The sequence below is a fragment of the Pseudophryne corroboree genome, unplaced genomic scaffold, assembly GCF_028390025.1.
Source record: "Pseudophryne corroboree isolate aPseCor3 unplaced genomic scaffold, aPseCor3.hap2 scaffold_1338, whole genome shotgun sequence".
Taxonomy (NCBI): domain Eukaryota; kingdom Metazoa; phylum Chordata; class Amphibia; order Anura; family Myobatrachidae; genus Pseudophryne; species Pseudophryne corroboree.
In genome coordinates this window covers 58570-75162 of record NW_026967964.1, presented here as the reverse complement: position 1 = coordinate 75162, position 16593 = coordinate 58570, and the positions used below count along the sequence as shown (strand labels likewise).

The following is a 16593-nucleotide window of genomic DNA, read 5'->3' as shown; positions in this document are numbered from 1 at the left end:
AATAATCGGGTAAAGAAAATTAAGTGGATTTTTGAAAGAAAACAATACTGTCAATATACTCTTAAAACAAATTAAAATGGTAAAAGTTATTGTACTTTAAGTAAAAATAAAAGAGCAAAAATATCAATCCCAGTTTTGGATTACTTTAATTAACAAAAAAAAATGCATATAGCAGAGGATAGTTTCAATCTGCCTACCTCTGGGTTATGGACCCAGCATGCTTCCATTACAGTACTCTGCTGCACATGTAAGTGCAAGAGGTCCTGAAGCACTCACTTATCATGGGAAAGTACCAATGTGTTTCTTCATTGGTTGATGGAAGAAACATCTTACAAAAACTCTCCACATTATTGACTTTTTAAAATGTTTCTAGGAATCGTTCTAGATGAATGCTTATTAGCCTTTGTCAGTATGTACTTTTTCAAAGTGTAGATGTGGCGCAATCAGTTAGTGTGTAAGGCTATTAACCAAAAGGTTGGTTGTTCAATCCCACCCAGGGACTTAATTGACCTTGTTATCAGATTTTGGTGATCTTTAAGTAGACAAGTCAAAATTTCAAACCCCCTGTTATGGTGTAGGGTACCTGGCCTTCTCTGATGTAATCAGAGTTAGATTTGATTCAGTGATTTTATAAAAACAGCTAGGAAGCACAATTTGGCAGTGGGTTGCAGAGAAAAAGAAATATGCTGGCAGAAAAATCCAATTGAGTGATTAAACAGCTCTTCATTTTCTGGCTTTATTTTTATACTAACTAATTTGTTCTCTGAAAAGTGTCCACAAAGCCAAGTATCTGATTAACATATTTGTAGGGATGGTTTTTCACCTATTACTAAATTAAACTTGCTTCATTGGAAAGGCAGCAAGATGCATCCTCATTTCAATATCTACTGAAATAATACAGGTTGATACCAGGAAACATTAACGCCACTGCATCCTTGCTGCTTTCTCATGTGGAAGTCTGTTTAATGTGAAAACAAGGTGATATCTAATTAGCACACAGGTAAGGAATTAAGAAAATCTTTATTTAAGGGTGAAGATGTTTCTCACAAAATCGTTGCCCCAATGCATCATTGAAATTCAAGCTGGAAAGATGATTTTAATATATCACTTGTACATTTTGTATTGCTCTTATGGTGACAATGTAGTTTGTTTTTGTCAATTACCATTTTAATAATAGGGTAAAGAAAATTAAGTGGATTTTTGAAAGAAAACAATACTGTCAATATACTATTAAAACAAATTAAAATGGTAAAAGTTATTGTACTTTAAGTAAAAATAAAAGCTAAAATATCAATCCCAGTTTTGGATTACTTTAATGAACAAAAAAAAAATGCATATAGCAAAGGATAGTTTCAATCTGCCTACCTCTGGGTTATGGGCCCAGCATGCTTCCATTGCAGTACTCTGCTGCACATGTAAGTGCAAGAGATCCTGAAGCACTCACTCATCATGCGAAAGTACCAATGTGTTTCTTCATTGGTTGCTGGAAGAAACATCTTACAAAAACTCTCCAGATTATTGACTTTTTAAAGTTTTTCTAGGAAACGTTCTAGATGAATGCTTATTAGTCTTTGTCAGTATGTGCTTTTTGCAAAGTGTCGCTGTGGCGCAATCAGTTAGTGTGTAAGGCTGTTAACCAAAAGGTTGGTGGTTCAATCCCACCCAGGGACTTAATTGACCTTGTTATCAGATTTTGGTGATATTTAAGTAGACAAGTCAAAATTGCAAACCCCCTCTTATGGTATAGGGTACCTGGCCTTCTCTGATGTAATCAGAGTTAGATTTGATTAAGTGATTTTATAAAAAAACAGCTAGGAAGCACAATTTAGCAGTGGGTTGCAGAGAAAAAGAAAAATGCTGGCAGAAAAATCCAATTGAGTGATTAAACAGCTCTTCATTTTCTGGCTTTATTTTTATGATTACAAATTTGTTCTCTGAAAAGTGTCCACAAAGCCAAGTATCTGATTAACATCTTTGTAGGGATGGTTTTTCACCTATTACTAAATTAAACTTGCTTCATTGGAAAGGCAGCAAGATGCATCCTCATTTCAATATCTACGGAAATAATACAGGTTGACACCAGGAAACATTAACGCCACTGCATCTTTGCTGTTTTCTCATGTGGAAGTCTGTTTAATGTGAAAACAAGGTGATATCTAATTAGCACACAGGTAAGGAATTAAGAAAATCTTTATTTAAGGGTGAAGATGTTTCTCACAAAATCGTTGCCCCAATGCATCATTGAAATTCAAGCTGGAAAGATGATTTTAATATATCACTTGTACATTTTGTATTGCTCTTCTGGTGACAATGTAGTTTGTTTTTGTCAATTACCATTTTAATAATCGGGTAAAGAAAATTAATTGGATTTTTCAAAGAAAACAATACTGTCAATATACTATTAAAACAAATTAAAATGGTAAAAGTTATTGTACTTTAAGTAAAAATAAAAGAGCAAAAATATCAATCCCAGTTTTGGATTACTTTAATTAACAAAAAAAAATGCATATAGCAGAGGATAGTTTCAATCTGCCTACCTCTGGGTTATGGACCCAGCATGCTTCCATTACAGTACTCTGCTGCACATGTAAGTGCAAAAGATCCTGAAGCACTCACTCATCATGGGAAAGTACCAATGTGTTTCTTCATTGGTTGATGGAAGAAACATCTTACAAAAACTCTCCACATTATTGACTTTTTAAAATGTTTCTAGGAATCGTTCTAGATGAATGCTTATTAGCCTTTGTCAGTATGTACTTCTGCAAAGTGTCGCTGTGGCGCAATCAGTTAGTGTGTAAGGCTGTTAACCAAAAGGTTGGTGGTTCAATCCCACCCAGGGACTTAATTGACCTTGTTATCAGATTTTGGTGATCTTTAAGTAGACAAGTCAAAATTTCAAACCCCCTGTTATGGTGTAGGGTACCTGGCCTTCTCTGATGTAATCAGAGTTAGATTTGATTCAGTGATTTTATAAAAACAGCTAGGAAGCACAATTTAGCAGTGGGTTGCAGAGAAAAAGAAATATGCTGGCAGAAAAATCCAATTGAGTGATTAAACAGCTCTTCATTTTCTGGCTTTATTTTTATGCTAACAAATTTGTGCTCTGAAAAGTGTCCACAAAGCCAAGTATCTGATTAACACCTTTGTAGGGATGGTTTTTCACCTATTATTAAATTAAACTTGCTTCATTGGAAAGGCAGCAAGTGATGTCATCCAAGCAGTGGGTCAAAGTTGGCTTCAAACCTCGTCTGCTTATGAAAAGAGAAAAGGGGTATGCAGGGCATGGCGGCCTTTTGCGGTGCTTGGATGACCCCTAGTTCGCATTAAATAATGCAGTCGAGTTTCCCACATTTGGGGAAATCACAGGGGTCAGCATACCCAGAATGCAATGAATGAACCGCACCCTGGGAGAACAGTCTTCATGACCATGGTATCTCCTATGCAAAATAAGTATGATTTGGGATAGGGCTGGGGAGGGCCGCTGCTCAGGCACATCTCTGTCAAGTAAAGGAGATTCAACTGAGGCAGCACAAGGGAACTCTCATCTGGGGACAACAACTGCAGGGAGAACACATATTTTCAGATGAACATGGGAGGGCAGAAGGCTGCCTAATACTGAAGCACCCTCAAACAACAAACCAAATGCAACAACTAGTGCAAGTATTCCTGGGGGAAGGCCTGCAGCAGATGGATTTGCATATGGCGATGTCATCCAAGCAGTGGGTCAAAGTTGGCTTCAACCCTCGTCTGCATATGAAAAGAGAAAAGGGGCGTGCAGGGCATGGCGGCCTTTTGCGGCACTTGGATGACCCCTAGTTCGCATTAAACACCTCCACCCTCCGTCGGTGTGGGGCTCATGTTGGCTATGCCCCAGCCCCTGAAGGATTCAAGCTGATTTCTTGCAGCAGCTGGGCACTGTAACAGCTCCAGAGCTGCTCTGTAAGGCAAGTAAAAGGGTGTGGGCCCTGCAGCACTACCTGTAGTTTGCATTGTGCATTGGAAGGCACAAAGTAAGCAGACGGGAGGAGAAGTCAGGATAGTGCACAAGGGTATAGATGGGAGGGGCTCAAGAAAAAAGAAGTGGAAACAGACAGCAAACTAGGCTTCCAATGCACAATGCAAACTACAGGTAGTGCTGCAGGGCCCACACCCTTTTACTTGCCTTACAGAGCAGCTCTGGAGCTGTTTAATCACTCAATTGGATTTTTCTGCCAGCATAATTTTTCTCTTACGTCCTAGAGGATGCTGGGGACTCCGTAAGGACCATGGGGGATAGACGGGCTCCGCAGGAGACATGGGCACTTTAAGAAAGACTTTAGATCTGGGTGTGCACTGGCTCCTCCCTTTATGCCCCTCCTCCAGACCTCAGTTTACTACTGTGCCCAGAGGAGACTGGGTGCTTTTCAGGGAGCTCTCCTGAGTTTCCTGACAGAAAGTTTATTTGTTAGATTTTTTTATTTTCAGGGAGCCTGCTGGCAACAGACTCCCTGCATCGAGGGGCGGAGGGGAGAGATGCACACCTACTTCTGTGAGTTGATAGGCTCTGCTTCTTAGGCTACTGTACAGCATTAGCTCCAGAGGGATCGGTACGCAGGTCTCACCCTCGCCGTCCGTCCCAGAGCCGCGCCGCCGTCCCCCTCGCAGAGCCGGAAGATAGAAGCCGGGTGAGTATGAGAAGAAAAGAAGACTTCAGAGGCGGCGGAAGACTTCATGATCTTCACTGAGGTAACGCACAGCAGTAAAGCTGTGCTCCATTGCTCCAATACACCTCACACACGGCAGTCAGTGTAAGGGTGAAGGGCGCAGGGGGGACGCCCTGGGCAGCAATATAGACCACTCTTTGGCAAAATAAATATATATGCAGCTAGGCACTGTATATATATATATAAGAGCCCCCGCCATTTTTTTACTACATTTGAGCGGGACAGAAGCCCATCGCTGAGGGGGTGGGGCTTCTCCCTCAGCACTCACCAGCGCCATTTTCTCCACAGCACCGCTGAGGGGAAGCTCCACGGACTCTCCCCTGCTTATACCACGGTAGAAAGAGGGTCTTAAAGAAGAGGGGGGCACATAATTAGGCGCATATATATATGGAAATACAGCGCTACTGGGTAAACATAAAATTATTGTGTTTTTTTCCTGGGTCATATAGCGCTGGGGTGTGTGCTGGCATACTCTCTCTCTCTGTCTCTCCAAAGGGCCTTGTTGGGGAACTGTCCTCAGATAAGAGGATTCCCTGAGTGTATGGTGTGTCGGTACACGTGTGTCGACATGTCTGAGGTAGAAGGCTCTCCTAGAGAGGAGCAGGAGCAAATTAATGTGGTGTCTCCATCGACAACGCCGACACCTGACTGGATGGATATGTGGAATGTTTTAAGTGCTAATGTAAACTTATTACACAAGAGATTAGACAAAGCTGAAGCTAGGGAACAGTCAGGGAGTCAACCCATGCCTGTCCCTATGTCGCAGGGACCTTCGGGGTCTCAAAAGCGCCCACTATCCCAAATAGTTGACACAGATACCGACATAGTGTCGACTACGATGATGCAAAGTTACAGCCAAAATTGGCTAAATGTATTCGATATATGATTATTGCAATAAAAGATGTTTTGCACATCACAGAGTCCCCTGTCCCTGACACGAGGGTACACATGTATAAGGGAAAGAAACCTGAGATAACCTTTCCCCCCTCACATGAGTTGAACGAATTATGTGAAAAAGCTTGGGAATCTCCAGACAAAAAGCTGCAGATTCCCAAAAGGATTCTTATGGCGTATCCTTTCCCGCCAATGGACAGGATACGGTGGGAATCCTCCCCTAGGGTGGATAAAGCATTGACACGCTTATCCAAAAAGGTAGCGCTGCCATCCCAGGATACGGCTACCATCAGGGACCCTGCTGACCGCAAGCAGGAGGTTACCCTAAAGTCCATTTACACACATTCTGGTACCTTACTCAGACCGGTAATTGCGTCGGCCGGGGTTGTAGCGCAGTGGCAGCATGGACAGATACCTTATCAGCAGAGATTGAGACCCTAGATAAGGATGCTATGTTATTGACCATAGGGCATATAAAAGATGCTGTCCTATATATGAGAGATGCTCAAAGTGACATTAGTCTACTGGGTTCTAGAATAAACGCTATGTCGATTTCTGCTAGACGAGTCCTATGGACCCGGCAATGGACAGGTGATGCCGACTCAAAAAGGCATATGGAGGTTTTACCTTACAGGGGTGAGGAATTGTTTGGGGAAGGTCTCTCGGACCTAGTCTCCACAGCTACAGCTGGTAAATCAAATTTTTTGCCTTATATTCCCTCACAGCCTAAGAAAGCACCACATTATCAAATGCAGTCCTTTCGATCACAGAGAAACAAGAAAGTACGAGGTGCGTCCTTTCTTGCCAGAGGTAAGGGCAGAGGGAAGAAGCTGCACAACACAGCTAGTTCCCAGGAACAGAAGTCCTCCCCGGCCTCTACAAAATCCACCGCATGACGCTGGGGCTCCGCTAAAGGAGTCCGCCCAGTTGGGGGCACGTCTTCGAGTTTTCAGCCACATCTGGGTTCATTCGCAGGTGGATCCCTAGGCAATAGAAATTGTTTCTCAGGGTTACAAGCTGAAATTCGAAGAGGTGCCTCCTCGCCGGTTTTTCAAATCGGCCCTACCATCTTCTCCCCAGGAAAGGGAGATAGTGTTAAATGCAATTCACAAATTGTATCTTCAACATATGCCGCTGTTCGGGCACCCCCCTGTCAAGTGAAAGAGATCCAACTGAGGCAGCACAAGGGAACTCTCGAAAGAAGAACAAGGCTAGAGGAAGATCTGAGACAAAGAAATCAGACTTTTTCCAGAGCTGACCAGAGGAAAGCACAAACACAGTCCCCCACTACCACAAATAATGCAGTCGAGTTTCCCACATTTGGGGAAATCACAGGGGTCAGCATACCCAGAATGCAATGAATGAACCTCACCCTGGGAGAAAAATCTTCATGACCATGGTATCGCCTATGCAAAATAAGTATGATTTGGGATAGGGCTGGGGAGGGCCGCTGCTCAGGCACATCTCTGTCAAGTAAAGGAGATTCAACTGAGGCAGCACAAGGGAACTCTCATCTGGGGACAACAACTGCAGGGAGAACACATATTTTCAGATGAACATGTGAGGGCAGAAGGCTGCCTAATGCTGAAGCACCCCCAAACAACAAACCAAATGCAACAACTAGTGCAAGCATTCCTGGGGGAAGGCCTGCAGCAGATGGATTTGCATATGGTGATGTCATCCAAGCAGTGGGTCAAAGTTGGCTTCAACCCTCGTCTGCATATGAAAAGAGAAAAGGGGCGTGCAGGGCATGGCGGCCTTTTGCAGCGCTTGGATGACCCCTAGTTCGCATTACACACCTCCACCCTCCTTCGGTGTGGGGCTCATGTTGGCTATGCCCCAGCCCCTGAAGCATTCAAGCTGATTTCTTGCAGCAGCTGGGCACTGTAACTGCTCCAGAGCTACTCTGTAAGGCAAGTAAAAGGGTGTGGGCCCTGCAGCACTACCTGTAGTTCGCATTGTGCGTTGGAAGGCACGAAGTAAGCAGACGGGAGAAGTCAGGATAGTGCGCAAGGGCATAGAAGGGAGCGGCTCAAGAAAAGAGAAGTGGAAACAGACAGCAAACTAGGCTGTAGAGAGACCTGAGACAAAGAGATCTGAATTATACGAGAGCCGACGAGGGGAAACACAAATTATGCAGTCAAGTTTCCCACATTTGGGGAAATCGCAGGAGCAGCACACCCAGAGTGCAATGGTTGAGCCTTGCCCTGGGAGAAGCACCTTCATGATCATAGTATCTCACCTGGCAGGTAAGTAGGAGTTGGGCTAGAGCTGGGGAGGGTCGCTGCTCGGGTTCCCCCCTGTGAAGTGAAGGAGATCCAACTGAGGCAGCACCAGGGAACTCTCGAAAGAAGAACAAGGCTAGAGGAAGATCTGAGACAAAGAAATCTGACTTTTACCAGAGCTGACCAGAGGAAAGCACAAACACAGTCCCCCACTACCACAAATAATGCAGTCGAGTTTCCCACATTTGGGAAAATCACAGGGGTCAGCATACCCAGAATGCAATGAATGAACCTCACCCTGGGAGAACAATCTTCATGACCATGGTATCTCCTATGCAAAATAAGTATGATTTGGGATAGGGCTGGTGAGGGCCGCTGCTCAGGCACATCTCTGTCAAGTAAAGGAGATTCAACTGAGGCAGCACAAGGGAACTCTCATCTGGGGACAACAACTGCAGGGAGACCACATCTTTTCAGATGAACATGGGAGGGCGGAAGGCTGCCTAATACTGAAGCACCATCAAATATCAAACCATATGCAACAACTAGTACAAGCACTCCTGGGGGAAGGTCTGCAGCAGACGGATTTGCATACGGTGATGTTATCCAAGCAGTGGGCCAAAGTTGACTGGAACCCTCATCTGCATATGAAAAGAGAAAAGGGGCATGCAGGGCATGGCGGCCTTTTGCAGTGCTTGGATGACCCCTAGTTCGCATTAAACACCCCCACCCTCCTTTGGTGTGGGGCTCATGTTGGCCATGCCCCATCCCCTGAAGCATTCAAGCTGATTTCTTGCAGCAGCTGGGCACTGTAACAGCTCCAGAGCTGTTCTGTAAGGCAAGAAAAAGGGTGTGGGCCCTGCAGCACCACCTGTTGTTCGCATTGTGCGTTGGAAGGCACAAATTAAGCAGACGGGAGGAGAAGTCAGGATAGTGCGCAAGGGCATACTTTTCTCTTAGTCCGGGGGCAAGGCTTCAAAATGGGGTCTGCAACGGAGGAGACACAGGGGGCGTGGTCACAGCAGCTTTTCTCTACAGCCTGCACCAGCAGGAGCCTACACCATTTTTTATGATCACGCTGAACTGCAGTGCGACTGCAATTACAGCATGGTCAAGAAGGGAGGCGTCATGCTGGGTGGCCATGCCCTGTCACTGTGCAGGAGCCAGCACAGCTCACACACTAGTCCCCGGGTGCAGCCCCCAACCCCCGGGACACCCGGAGCAACAAAATGTAGATTCAGGCCACCAGGCCACGCCCCTACCTATGAAACCATGCCTCCTTTTTACCATTGCGCTGTTTATCTGCGCGCACTGCATTACAATCTCCCTCGCCACCTCTCTGGGTGTCACCAGTGATAGTGACACCTCTGCCATGCTTGTAGCAGCTGGTCCTAAGATCTACGCCTCAAGCCCTGAGTGTTTGCCCTTGTGACTTGTTGATCATCATAGCGAAGCAGATGCTTACAGAAAACTGCAGGGGCTTAGATTGAAAATAAAAAAATTGATGGGTATAAGGTAGAGAGGAGCGGGTTCGGTTCTCCGAGAACCGAATTCCCCACGAACTCCACGTGGTTTACACTGGTCCGAGGCAGGCTCGGTTGTTCCCGCCTGACTCGGAAAACCTGAACAAGGGAAAATGTCATCATCCCGCTGTCGGATTCTTGCGAGATTCGGATTCCATATAAAGAGCTGCGCGTTGCTGCCATTTTTACTCGTGCATTGAAGAGAGAGCGGAGAGGACGTGGCTATGTTCTCTCAGTGGAAATCTCAATATCAGTGCTCAGTATCAGTGGTTACTTATTGCTGCTCAGTAATACTAGTAGTGTGTCTCTCCTGCTCAGTGTCAGTTCTCAGTAGTATCCTCATCAGTGCTCAGTATCACTGCTCATTGTCTTGTGCTGCATTGTGGTGCTCAGCATACTACAGTACATTACTAATAGTCCAGTGCTGCATCTTGCTGCTCAGTGTCAGTTCTAGTATCCTCATCAGTGCTCACTATCACTGCTCATTGCATTGTGGTGTTCTGTATACTACAGTAACATAGTAATATAGTATATATAGAGGAGCGGGTTCGGTTCTCCGAGAACCGAATTCCCTACGAACTCCACGTGGTTTACACTGGTCCGAGGCAGGCTCGGTTGTTCCCGCCTGACTCGGAAAACCTGAACAAGGGAAAATGTCATCATCCCGCTGTCGGATTCTCGCGAGATTCGGATTCCATATAAAGAGCTGCGCGTTGCCGCCATTTTTACTCGTGCATTGAAGAGAGAGCGGAGAGGACGTGGCTATGTTCTCTCAGTGGAAATCTCAATATCAGTGCCCAGTATCAGTGGTTACTTATTGCTGCTCAGTAATACTAGTAGTGTGTCTCTCCTGCTCAGTGTCAGTTCTCAGTAGTATCCTCATCAGTGCTCAGTATCACTGCTCATTGTCTTGTGCTGCATTGTGGTGCTCAGCATACAACAGTACATTACTAATAGTCCAGTGCTGCATCTTGCTGCTCATGTTGGCTATGCCCCAGCCCCTGAAGCATTCAAGCTGATTTCTTGCAGCAGCTGGGCACTGTAACAGCTCCTGAGCTGCTCTGTAAGGCAAGTAAAAGGGTGTTGGCCCTGCAGCACTACCTGTAGTTTGCATTGTGCGTTGGAAGGCACAAAGTAAGCAGACAGGAGAAGTCAGGAGAGTGCACAAGGGCATAGAAGGCAGGGGCTCAAGAAAAGAGAAGTGGAAACAGACAGCAAACTAGGCTGGAGAGAGACCTGAGACAAAGAGATCTGAATTATACGAGTAGCCGACCAGAGGAAACACAAATTATGCAGTCAAGTGTCCCACATTTGGGGAAATCGTAGGAGCAGCACACCCAGAGTGCAATGGGTGAGCCTTGCCCTGGGAGAAGCACCTTCCTGATCATAGTATCTCACTTGGCAGGTAAGTAGGAGTTGGGCTTGAGCTGGGGAGGGTCGCTGCTCGGGCACCCCCCTGTCAAGTGAAGGAGATCCAACTGAGGCAGCACAAGGAAACTCTCGAAAAAAGAACAAGGCTAGAGGAAGATCTGAGACAAAGAAATCTGACTTTTACCAGAGCTGACCAGAGGAAAGCACAAACACAGTCCCCCACTACCACAAATAATGCAGTCGAGTTTCCCACATTTGGGGAAATCACAGGGGTCAGCATACCCAGAATGCAATGAATGAACCTCACCCTGGGAGAACAATCTTCATGACCATGGTATCTCCTATGCAAAATAAGTATGATTTGGGATAGGGCTGGGGAGGGCCGCTGCTCAGGCACATCTCTGTCAAGTTAAGGAGATTCAACTGAGGCAGCACAAGGGAACTCTCATCTGGGGACAACAACTGCAGGGAGAACACATATTTTCAGATGAACATGGGAGAGCAGAAGGCTGCCTAATACTGAAGCACCCCAAACAACAAACCAAATGCAACAACTAGTACAAGCATTCCTGGGGGAAGGTCTGCAGAAGACGGATTTGCATACGGTGATGTTATCCAAGCAGTGGGCCAAAGTTGACTGGAACCCTCATCTGCATATGAAAAGAGAAAAGGGGCATGCAGGGCATGGCGGCCTTTTGCAGTGCTTGGATGACCCCTAGTTCGCATTAAACACCTCCCCCCTCCAGGTAGTGCTGCAGGGCCCACACCCTTTTACTTGCCTTACAGAGCAGCTCTGGAGCTGTTACAGTGCCCAGCTGCTGCAAGAAATCAGCTTGAATCCTTCAGGGGCTGGGGCATAGCCAACATGAGCCCCACACCGACGGAGGGTGGAGGTGTTTAATGCGAACTAGGGGTCATCCAAGTGCCGCAAAAGGCCGCCATGCCCTGCACGCCCCTTTTCTCTTTTCATATGCAGACGAGGGTTGAAGCCAACTTTGACCCACTGCTTGGATGACATCGCCATATGCAAATCCATCTGCTGCAGGCCTTCCCCCAGGAATACTTGCACTAGTTGTTGCATTTGGTTTGTTGTTTGAGGGTGCTTCAGTATTAGGCAGCCTTCTGCCCTCCCATGTTCATCTGAAAATATGTGTTCTCCCTGCAGTTGTTGTCCCCAGATGAGAGTTCCCTTGTGCTGCCTCAGTTGAATCTCCTTTACTTGACAGAGATGTGCCTGAGCAGCGGCCCTCCCCAGCCCTATCCCAAATCATACTTATTTTGCATAGGAGATACCATGGTCATGAAGACTGTTCTCCCAGGGTGCGGTTCATTCATTGCATTCTGGGTATGCTGACCCCTGTGATTTCCCCAAATGTGGGAAACTCGACTGCATTATTTAATGCGAACTAGGGGTCATCCAAGCACCGCAAAAGGCCGCCATGCCCTGCATACCCCTTTTCTCTTTTCATAAGCAGACGAGGTTTGAAGCCAACTTTGACCCACTGCTTGGATGACATCACTTGCTGCCTTTCCAATGAAGCAAGTTTAATTTAATAATAGGTGAAAAACCATCCCTACAAAGGTGTTAATCAGATACTTGGCTTTGTGGACACTTTTCAGAGCACAAATTTGTTAGCATAAAAATAAAGCCAGAAAATGAAGAGCTGTTTAATCACTCAATTGGATTTTTCTGCCAGCATATTTCTTTTTCTCTGCAACCCACTGCTAAATTGTGCTTCCTAGCTGTTTTTATAAAATCACTGAATCAAATCTAACTCTGATTACATCAGAGAAGGCCAGGTACCCTACACCATAACAGGGGGTTTGAAATTTTGACTTGTCTACTTAAAGATCACCAAAATCTGATAACAAGGTCAATTAAGTCCCTGGGTGGGATTGAACCACCAACCTTTTGGTTAACAGCCTTACACACTAACTGATTGCGCCACAGCGACACTTTGCAGAAGTACATACTGACAAAGGCTAATAAGCATTCATCTAGAACGATTCCTAGAAACATTTTAAAAAGTCAATAATGTGGAGAGTTTTTGTAAGATGTTTCTTCCATCAACCAATGAAGAAACACATTGGTACTTTCCCATGATGAGTGAGTGCTTCAGGATCTTTTGCACTTACATGTGCAGCAGAGTACTGTAATGGAAGCATGCTGGGTCCATAACCCAGAGGTAGGCAGATTGAAACTATCCTCTGCTATATGCATTTTTTTTTGTTAATTAAAGTAATCCAAAACTGGGATTGATATTTTTGCTCTTTTATTTTTACTTAAAGTACAATAACTTTTACCATTTTAATTTGTTTTAATAGTATATTGACAGTATTGTTTTCTTTCAAAAATCCAATTAATTTTCTTTACCCGATTATTAAAATGGTAATTGACAAAAACAAACTACATTGTCACCAGAAGAGCAATACAAAATGTACAAGTGATATATTAAAATCATCTTTCCAGCTTGAATTTCAATGATGCATTGGGGCAACGATTTTGTGAGAAACATCTTCACCCTTAAATAAAGATTTTCTTAATTCCTTACCTGTGTGCTAATTAGATATCACCTTGTTTTCACATTAAACAGACTTCCACATGAGAAAACAGCAAAGATGCAGTGGCGTTAATGTTTCCTGGTGTCAACCTGTATTATTTCCGTAGATATTGAAATGAGGATGCATCTTGCTGCCTTTCCAATGAAGCAAGTTTAATTTAGTAATAGGTGAAAAACCATCCCTACAAAGATGTTAATCAGATACTTGGCTTTGTGGACACTTTTCAGAGAACAAATTTGTAATCATAAAAATAAAGCCAGAAAATGAAGAGCTGTTTAATCACTCAATTGGATTTTTCTGCCAGCATTTTTCTTTTTCTCTGCAACCCACTGCTAAATTGTGCTTCCTAGCTGTTTTTTTATAAAATCACTTAATCAAATCTAACTCTGATTACATCAGAGAAGGCCAGGTACCCTATACCATAAGAGGGGGTTTGCAATTTTGACTTGTCTACTTAAATATCACCAAAATCTGATAACAAGGTCAATTAAGTCTCTGGGTGGGATTGAACCACCAACCTTTTGGTTAACAGCCTTACACACTAACTGATTGCGCCACAGCGACACTTTGCAAAAAGCACATACTGACAAAGACTAATAAGCATTCATCTAGAACGTTTCCTAGAAAAACTTTAAAAAGTCAATAATCTGGAGAGTTTTTGTAAGATGTTTCTTCCAGCAACCAATGAAGAAACACATTGGTACTTTCGCATGATGAGTGAGTGCTTCAGGATCTCTTGCACTTACATGTGCAGCAGAGTACTGCAATGGAAGCATGCTGGGCCCATAACCCAGAGGTAGGCAGATTGAAACTATCCTTTGCTATATGAATTTTTTTTTTTGTTCATTAAAGTAATCCAAAACTGGGATTGATATTTTAGCTTTTATTTTTACTTAAAGTACAATAACTTTTACCATTTTAATTTGTTTTAATAGTATATTGACAGTATTGTTTTCTTTCAAAAATCCACTTAATTTTCTTTACCCTATTATTAAAATGGTAATTGACAAAAACAAACTACATTGTCACCATAAGAGCAATACAAAATGTACAAGTGATATATTAAAATCATCTTTCCAGCTTGAATTTCAATGATGCATTGGGGCAACGATTTTGTGAGAAACATCTTCACCCTTAAATAAAGATTTTCTTAATTCCTTACCTGTGTGCTAATTAGATATCACCTTGTTTTCACATTAAACAGACTTCCACATGAGAAAGCAGCAAGGATGCAGTGGCGTTAATGTTTCCTGGTATCAACCTGTATTATTTCAGTAGATATTGAAATGAGGATGCATCTTGCTGCCTTTCCAATGAAGCAAGTTTAATTTAGTAATAGGTGAAAAACCATCCCTACAAATATGTTAATCAGATACTTGGCTTTGTGGACACTTTTCAGAGAACAAATTAGTTAGTATAAAAATAAAGCCAGAAAATGAAGAGCTGTTTAATCACTCAATTGGATTTTTCTGCCAGCATATTTCTTTTTCTCTGCAACCCACTGCCAAATTGTGCTTCCTAGCTGTTTTTATAAAATCACTGAATCAAATCTAACTCTGATTACATCAGAGAAGGCCAGGTACCCTACACCATAACAGGGGGTTTGAAATTTTGACTTGTCTACTTAAAGATCACCAAAATCTGATAACAAGGTCAATTAAGTCCCTGGGTGGGATTGAACAACCAACCTTTTGGTTAATAGCCTTACACACTAACTGATTGCGCCACAGCTACACTTTGCAAAAGTACATACTGACAAAGGCTAATAAGCATTCATCTAGAACGATTCCTAGAAACATTTTAAAAAGTCAATAATGTGGAGAGTTTTTGTAAGATGTTTCTTCCATCAACCAATGAAGAAACACATTGGTACTTTCCCATGATAAGTGAGTGCTTCAGGACCTCTTGCACTTACATGTGCAGCAGAGTACTGTAATGGAAGCATGCTGGGTCCATAACCCAGAGGTAGGCAGATTGAAACTATCCTCTGCTATATGCATTTTTTTTTGTTAATTAAAGTAATCCAAAACTGGGATTGATATTTTTGCTCTTTTATTTTTACTTAAAGTACAATAACTTTTACCATTTTAATTTGTTTTAAGAGTATATTGACAGTATTGTTTTCTTTCAAAAATCCACTTAATTTTCTTTACCCGATTATTAAAATGGTAATTGACAAAAACAAACTACATTGTCACCAGAAGAGCAATACAAAATGTACAAGTGATATATTAAAATCATCTTTCCAGCTTGAATTTCAATGATGCATTGGGGCAACGATTTTGTGAGAAACATCTTCACCCTTAAATAAAGATTTTCTTAATTCCTTACCTGTGTGCTAATTAGATATCACCTTGTTTTCACATTAAACAGACTTCCACATGAGAAAACAGCAAAGATGCAGTGGCGTTAATGTTTCCTGGTGTCAACCTGTATTATTTCCGTAGATATTGAAATGAGGATGCATCTTGCTGCCTTTCCAATGAAGCAAGTTTAATTTAGTAATAGGTGAAAAACCATCCCTACAAAGATGTTAATCAGATACTTGGCTTTGTGGACACTTTTCAGAGAACAAATTTGTAATCATAAAAATAAAGCCAGAAAATGAAGAGCTGTTTAATCACTTAATTGGATTTTTCTGCCAGCATTTTTCTTTTTCTCTGCAACCCACTGCTAAATTGTGCTTCCTAGCTGTTTTTTTATAAAATCACTTAATCAAATCTAACTCTGATTACATCAGAGAAGGCCAGGTACCCTACACCATAAGAGGGGGTTTGCAATTTTGACTTGTCTACTTAAATATTACCAAAATCTGATCACAAGGTCAATTACGTCCCTGGATGGGATTGAACCACCAACCTTTTGATTAATAGCTGAACACACTAACCGATTGCGCCACAGAGACACTTTGCGAAAAGTACATACTGACAAAGACTAATAAGCATTCATCTAGAACGTTTCCTAGAAAAACTTTAAAAAGTCAATAATCTGGAGAGTTTTTGTAAGATGTTTCTTCCAGCAACCAATGAAGAAACACATTGGTACTTTCGCATGATGAGTGAGTGCTTCAGGATCTCTTGCACTTACATGTGCAGCAGAGTACTGCAATGGAAGCATGCTGGGCCCATAACCCAGAGGTAGGCAGATTGAAACTATCCTTTGCTATATGCATTTTTTTTTGTTCATTAAAGTAATCCAAAACTGGGATTGATATTTTAGCTTTTATTTTTACTTAAAGTACAATAACTTTTACCATTTTAATTTGTTTTAATAGTATATTGACAGTATTGTTTTCTTTCAAAAATCCTATTAATT

At 42.9% G+C, this 16593-nt stretch overlaps 4 non-coding genes and 3 pseudogenes across 4 annotated transcripts; 1 reads left to right on the top strand and 6 right to left on the bottom strand.

Annotated features, from left to right (window-relative positions):
- Nucleotides 1–3275: 3275 nt before the first annotated feature.
- On the bottom strand, nucleotides 3276–3454 carry LOC134994892 (U1 spliceosomal RNA; annotated as a pseudogene).
- Nucleotides 3455–6856: 3402 nt separating this feature from the next.
- Nucleotides 6857–7020, bottom strand: LOC134994903 (U1 spliceosomal RNA). The gene has a single exon (XR_010197838.1). It is a non-coding gene; the product is annotated as a U1 spliceosomal RNA (small nuclear RNA).
- Nucleotides 7021–7718: 698 nt separating this feature from the next.
- On the bottom strand, nucleotides 7719–7854 carry LOC134994887 (U1 spliceosomal RNA; annotated as a pseudogene).
- Nucleotides 7855–8006: 152 nt separating this feature from the next.
- Nucleotides 8007–8170, bottom strand: LOC134994891 (U1 spliceosomal RNA). The gene has a single exon (XR_010197830.1). It is a non-coding gene; the product is annotated as a U1 spliceosomal RNA (small nuclear RNA).
- Nucleotides 8171–10594: 2424 nt separating this feature from the next.
- On the bottom strand, nucleotides 10595–10758 carry LOC134994886 (U1 spliceosomal RNA). The gene has a single exon (XR_010197829.1). It is a non-coding gene; the product is annotated as a U1 spliceosomal RNA (small nuclear RNA).
- Nucleotides 10759–10910: 152 nt separating this feature from the next.
- Nucleotides 10911–11074, bottom strand: LOC134994880 (U1 spliceosomal RNA). Its single transcript, XR_010197823.1, has one exon. It is a non-coding gene; the product is annotated as a U1 spliceosomal RNA (small nuclear RNA).
- Nucleotides 11075–11985: 911 nt separating this feature from the next.
- On the top strand, nucleotides 11986–12164 carry LOC134994890 (U1 spliceosomal RNA; annotated as a pseudogene).
- The last annotated feature ends 4429 nt before the right edge of the window (nucleotides 12165–16593 follow it).